General features: G+C 41.8%; 1 long non-coding RNA gene across 1 annotated transcript in view; it reads left to right on the top strand.

Annotated features, from left to right (window-relative positions):
* LOC112072594 (uncharacterized) overlaps positions 1 to 4,870 on the top strand; it is a 24,676-nt gene extending 19,806 nt beyond the window's left edge. The window contains exons 2-3 of the long non-coding RNA XR_002894347.2: positions 4,283 to 4,408; positions 4,831 to 4,870. This is a non-coding gene — a long non-coding RNA (uncharacterized lncRNA). The remainder of the gene's footprint in view (positions 1 to 4,282; positions 4,409 to 4,830) is intronic.
* Positions 4,871 to 6,079: the final 1,209 nt, after the last annotated feature.

Here is a 6,079-nt window from a genome sequence, read left to right as displayed (position 1 = left end):
CTATATTAGTCTGAGTGGAGGGAATTCAGACTTACTGGACTATATTAGTCTGAGTGGAGGGAATTCAGACTTACTAGGAGCTATATTAGCTGAGATGGAGGGAATTTCAGACTTACAGGACATATTAGTCTGAGTGGAGGGAATTCAGACTTACTGGGACTATATTATTCTGAGTGGAGGGAATTCAGACTTACAGGACTATATTAGTCTGAGGTGGAGGGAATTCAGACGTACAGGCTATATTAGTGACTAAGTGGAGGGAATCTCAACTTACTTGGAATATATTAGTCTGAGTGGAGGGAATTCATTACAGGACTATTAGTCTAGTGAGGGAATTCAACTTTAACTGGACTATATTAGTCTGAGTGGAGGGAAATTCAGACGCTTACTGGACATATATTAGTCTGAGTGGAGGGAATTCAGCTTACAGGACTATATTAGTCTGAGTGGAGGGAATTCAGACTTACAGGACTATATTAGTCCTGAGTGGAGGAATTCGACTTACAGGACTATATTAGTCTGAAGTGGAGGGAATTCAGACTTACGGACTATATTAAGTCTGAGAGTGGAAGGGATTCAGACTTACTGGACTAATATATTAGTCTGAGTGGAGGGAATTCAGACTTACTGGAACTATATAGTCTGAGTGGAGGAATTCACTACTTACTGGACTATATTAGTCTGAGTGGAGGGAATTCAGACTTTACGGATATATTAGTCTGAGGTGGAGGGAATTCAGACTTACAGGACTATATTAGTCTGAGTGGAGGGAATTCAGACTTACTGGACTATTATTAGTTGAGTGGAGGGAATTCAAGACTTACTGGACTATATTAGTCTGAGTGGAGGGAATTCAGACTTACTAGGAACTATATTAGTCTGAGTGGAGGAATTCAGACTTACAGGACTATATTAGTCTGAGTGGAGGGAATTCAGACTTACAGGACTATATTTAGTGCTGAGTGGAGGGAATTCAGAGCTTACTGGACTATATTATTCTAAGAGTGGAGGGAATTCAGACTTACAGGACTATATTAGTCTGAGTGGAGGGAATTCAGACGTACAGGACTATTATAGTCTGAGTGAGAGGGAATTCAGGCTTACTGGACTATATTAGTTCTGGTGGAGGAATGTTCATTCTACAGGGAATATTAGTCTGAGTGGAGGGAATTCAGCACTTACATGGACTATATTAGTCTGAGTGGAGGGAATTCAGACTTACAGGACTATATTAGTCTGAGTGGAGGTAATTCAGACTTACTGGACTATATTAGTCTGATTGGGAGGGAATTCAGACTTACTGGACTATTATTAGTCTGAGTGGGAGAGAATTCAGACTTACTGGACGCTGTGGGGTAAAGGCATCCAAGAGTTCAACTTCCAACAGAAGCGTGGTGGTTCCAAGGACACACTGGGCTGCTGTGTCCTGCCTGTTTTGTGAGGAAAAGGTATGAGAGGAGGAGGGAGGAGAGAGAGAGAGATGAAGAGAGAGAGAGAGAGAGAGAGAGAGGAGAGAGAGAGAGAGAGAGAGAGAGAGAGAGGAGAGAGAGAGAGAGAGAGAGAGAGAGAGAGAGAGAGAAGAGAGAGAGAGAGAGAGAGAGGAAGAGAGAGAGAGAGAGAGAGAGAAGAGAGAGAGAGAGAGAGAGAGAGAGAGAGACGAGAGAGAGAGAGAGAGAGAGGAGAGAGAGAGAGAGAGAGAGACGAGAGAGAGAGAGAGAGAGAGAAAGAGAGAGAGAGAGAGAGAGAGAGAGAGAGATTAGAGAGGAGAGAGAAGGAGAGAGAGAGAGAGAGAGAGAGAGAGAGAGAGATGGGTCAACAAGATCAGATTGAGCTCACCTGCATTTTTTTCAAAGCATTTTCTTTTAAACAAAAAGATAAATTTTAGAGTTAGATAAACTGTGGATTTTTTTGTGTCAGGAAACCTGCATACAGGATGCTCAGAACACCACAAATCAGAATAAACAACAACATATAAACTCTTCAACTTACTAAAAAAAAATAAGAACTCACAAGAACACCCATTACAAAACCTAGATTTTCGGAGACATAAATGGCCAATTTAACACCGGGAATCACCTGAAGAAAGGGTTTCACATCTACCAAGGACATTAACTTATATATTTCAGCAAATCCTCTGGAAAACAGAAGAAAACCTGAAGAAGCATCACACATCAACCTGGAAAACTGAGTGAGTAATTTTAGGTCCTGAAACTATATTATGATTTCCCAAAAGCCAAAGAAGACAAATAAAATGACAACTGTACTACTTTTAATAAATTAACTTGTGTGCTTTAACCATTTGTACATTGTTACAACACTGTATATATATAATATGACATTTGTAATGTCTTTCTTGTTTTGAAACTTCTGTATGTGTAATGTTTACTGTTAATTTGTATTGTTTATTTCACTTTTGTGTATTATCTACCTCACTTGCTTTGGCAATGTTAACACATGTTTCCCATGCCAATAAAGCCCCTTGAATTGAATTGAATTGAATTGAGAGAGAGAGAGAGAGAGAGAGAGTATGTCTTGCCTGTTTAAGGGATACGGGTCAGCCTGGGTCATTGCCGGTCCTCTTGCTATGTATACTGTGGTTTTGGGAGATGGCCTAGGTGCTACCAGCACACAGACACGTTGTTGCTGCTGACCTGCTAATGTTGGAAGGCTGTCTCTGTAGGCAGAGGTCCTGTCTACTTCTCTGAGATTCTGCAGCATCCTCTCTCTCTCTCTCTCTCTCTCTCTCTCTCTCTCTCTCTTTCACAATTTAAGGGACCTCTGGCTTGATCCCTGGGTGACCCTTCCATGCTTGAAAGTTCTGGAACTCTGAGCCGTCGCGGAAACTCACAAATTAGATGGTTTCAACCGGGTCCCTTTTCATCCCAGGCCGGCTGACAAAGGCTCGGTCTTTAACATGGTCAAGAGGAGAAAGGCACGGCCCTGTAGAGCTGTTTTGGGCTGGAGGCTCAGAGAGAGTCATGGGAAAGAACTCTGTCTACTGTCTCTTCAGGGAGGGAACTGGTCTCATGACTCCATTTTGTCCAGACATTCTGGGCTGTTTGGATCTACACTCTTTGTTACTGTTGTGTTGTTGTGTATGGTTTGTGGTAGGTGTTGTTCACTTTTACAATGCATTTTGTTTTCTGTTCATGAGCGATGAGGTAAAGTGTTGGTGAGACATTAGTTCTTAATGTAAGATGTAATGAGGTCATACTAGCCAATAGGATTTTTTATTAAACCTTTAATAAACTAGGCAAGTCAGTTAAAGGACAAATTCTTATTTACAACGACAGCTTACCCTGACCAAACCCTGTGGGACTCCCAATCACAGCCCGTTGTGATACAGCCTGGAATCGAACCAGGGTCTGTAGTGACACCTCTAGCACTGCGATGCAGTGCCTTTGACCCTTGCGCCACTCGGGAGCAAGAGTTCAAGTTCAAGGTTAAGTTTAAGCATCAGCCAATTAAAATCATTGATGTAGTGTCACGTGATAGAACGCTACATTGTAGCTGGTCCCATCTGATAACCTGGCAAACGTTAGCCCTATGCTAACCTCACTAGGGGGCAATGATTACTTCCTGTAACAAATTCCTCATTAGCCTATCAAAGATCTTAAACTTTTTCTTAAAATAGGTCAACCTCCAAATTCAAGGTTTACATGTTTCCCTCTGGTGGCTTAGTTGACCTATTTTAAGAAATCCCATTGGTTTGTGGAGAAAACGTTTTAAGATCTTTGATAGGCTAAAGAGGAATTTGTTACAGGAAGTAATCACTGCCACGTTCTGAGGTTAGCATAGGGCTAACGTGTGACAGGTTATCAGATGGGACCAGCTACAATGTAGCGTTCTATCACGTGACACTACATCAATGATTCTTATTGGCTGAAGCTTAAACTTAACCTTGAACTTAAACTAATGTTTTCAGGTATGGCCCCAAAGGGACGAGTTATTCAAAACATCTTTCCATAACTGCAACGTGTCATTAACTGTAAGTCGCTCTGGATAAGAGCGTCTGCTCTTGGCCAGTAGGGATATCCTTGTCTCAGTATGTAAAAAATGTAATAAAATGTATGCACTCTACTGTAAGTCGCTCTGGATAAGAGCGTCTGCTNTCTTGGCCAGTAGGGATATCCTTGTCTCAGTATGTAAAAAATGTAATAAAATGTATGCACTCTACTGTAAGTCGCTCTGGATAAGAGCGTCTGCTAAATGACTAAAATGTAATGTAAATGTAAATTAAGTTTTTGTTTAATAAAAGTATGTATTTTTTTTTTTTTTACAGGAGTATCCAACTGTTATGGTCGGAGTGTTCATCGAACAGCCCACTCCTTTCCTCTCTGAATTCTTCCAGAGACTTGTGACCCTCGACTACCCCAAAGATAAACTCAACGTCTTCGTTCATAACAACGTGAGTAACTGCAGCTGGATCTTGGCTCTGGATAGACTCAATTATGGTCCAAGACACAGCTCCTAATCCATCAACCATGTACTCTCCTTTCTCTCAGCTGTCTTTTAAATATAATATTAGTAATAACTATGTATCTCTCTCGCTCTCTCTGTTTCCCTCTCTCTCACTCTCTCTCTCTCGCTCTCTCTCTCTGTCTGTCTTTCTCTCTCTGTCTCTATCTCTCAATTCATTTTTTCCTCAAATGAAGGGCTTTATTGGCATGAGAAACATATGGTAACATTGCCAAAGCAAGTCAAGTAGATAATAAACACAAGTGAAATAAACAATAAAAATGAACAGTAAACATTACACTCACAGAAGTTCTTTCTCTCTTTCTCTTTCGCCCTCTCTCACCCTCTCTCTCCCTCTCTCTCTCTCTTCAGGAGGTTTACCATGAGAGACACATCCAGAAGTTTTGGGAGGCGAAGTAAAGATGTGTTTACAGCTTCAAGGTTGTGGGTCCGGAGGAGAACTTGAGCCAAGGACAGGCCAGAAACATGGGCATGTATGTACAGCACGCTACCGACCTGTGTGTGTGTGTGTGTGTGTGTGTGTGTGGGTGGGGGGGGGGGGGGTGTGATGATTCCTCTAGCTGTGTGCCCCCCCATCATATATTTCACAGAGACATTTTTCATCTCAGACTTGTTATTTGATGAACAAAACAGTCTGAATATAAATGAATAACACAGCTTACATTACCGCGTACCATAAAAGGCTCAGAGCAATTAGCCTTAAGTAATCATCACAGTAATATGCAAATCAGGAAGCTCAGTCACTCTGATGTTGAATTGGAAATGGAAGCTCAGTCACTCTGATGTTGAATTGGAAATGGAAGCTCAGTCACTCTGATGTTGAATTGGAAATGGAAGTTCAGTCACTCTGATGTTGAATTGGAAAGGAAGCTCAGTCACTCTGATGTTGAGTTGGAAACGGAAGCTCAGTCACTCTGATGTTGAATTGGAACGGAAGCTCAGTCACTCTGATGTTGAGTTGGAAATGGAAGCTCAGTCACTCTGATGTTGAATTGGAAATGGAAGCTCAGTCACTCTGATGTTGAATTGGAAATGGAAGTTCAGTCCATCTGATGTTGAATTGAAATGGAAGCTCAGTCACTCTGATGTTGAGTTGGAAACGGAAGCTCAGTCACTCTGATGTTGAATTGGAAACGGAAGCTCAGTCACTCTGATGTTGAGTTGGAAACGGAAAGCTCAGTCATCTGATGTTGAGTTGGAAACGGAAGCTCAGTCCTCTGATGTTGAGTTGGAAATGGAAGCTCAGTCATCTGATGTTGAGTTGGAAACGGAAGCTCAGTCACTCTGATGTTGAGTTGGAAACGGAAGCTCAGTCCATCTGATGTTGAGTTGGAAATGAAAGCTAAGTCACTCTGATGTTGAGTTGGAAACGGAAGCTCAGTCACTCTGATGTTGAGTTGGAATGGAAGCTCAGTACTCTGATATTGAGTTGGAAACGGAAGCTCAGTCACTCTGATGTTGGTTGGAAACGGAAGCTCAGTCACTCTGATGTTGAGTTGGAAACGGAAGCTCAGTCACTCTGATGTTGAGTTGGAAATGGAGCTCAGTCACTCTGATATTGAGTTGGAAACGGAAGCTCAGTCACTCTGATGTTGAGTTG

This window comes from Salvelinus sp. IW2-2015, unplaced genomic scaffold (assembly GCF_002910315.2).
Source record: "Salvelinus sp. IW2-2015 unplaced genomic scaffold, ASM291031v2 Un_scaffold1974, whole genome shotgun sequence".
NCBI classification, from domain to species: domain Eukaryota; kingdom Metazoa; phylum Chordata; class Actinopteri; order Salmoniformes; family Salmonidae; genus Salvelinus; species Salvelinus sp. IW2-2015.
The sequence above is the reverse complement of the archived record's forward strand: the minus strand, read 5'-3'. Positions and strand labels throughout refer to the sequence as shown.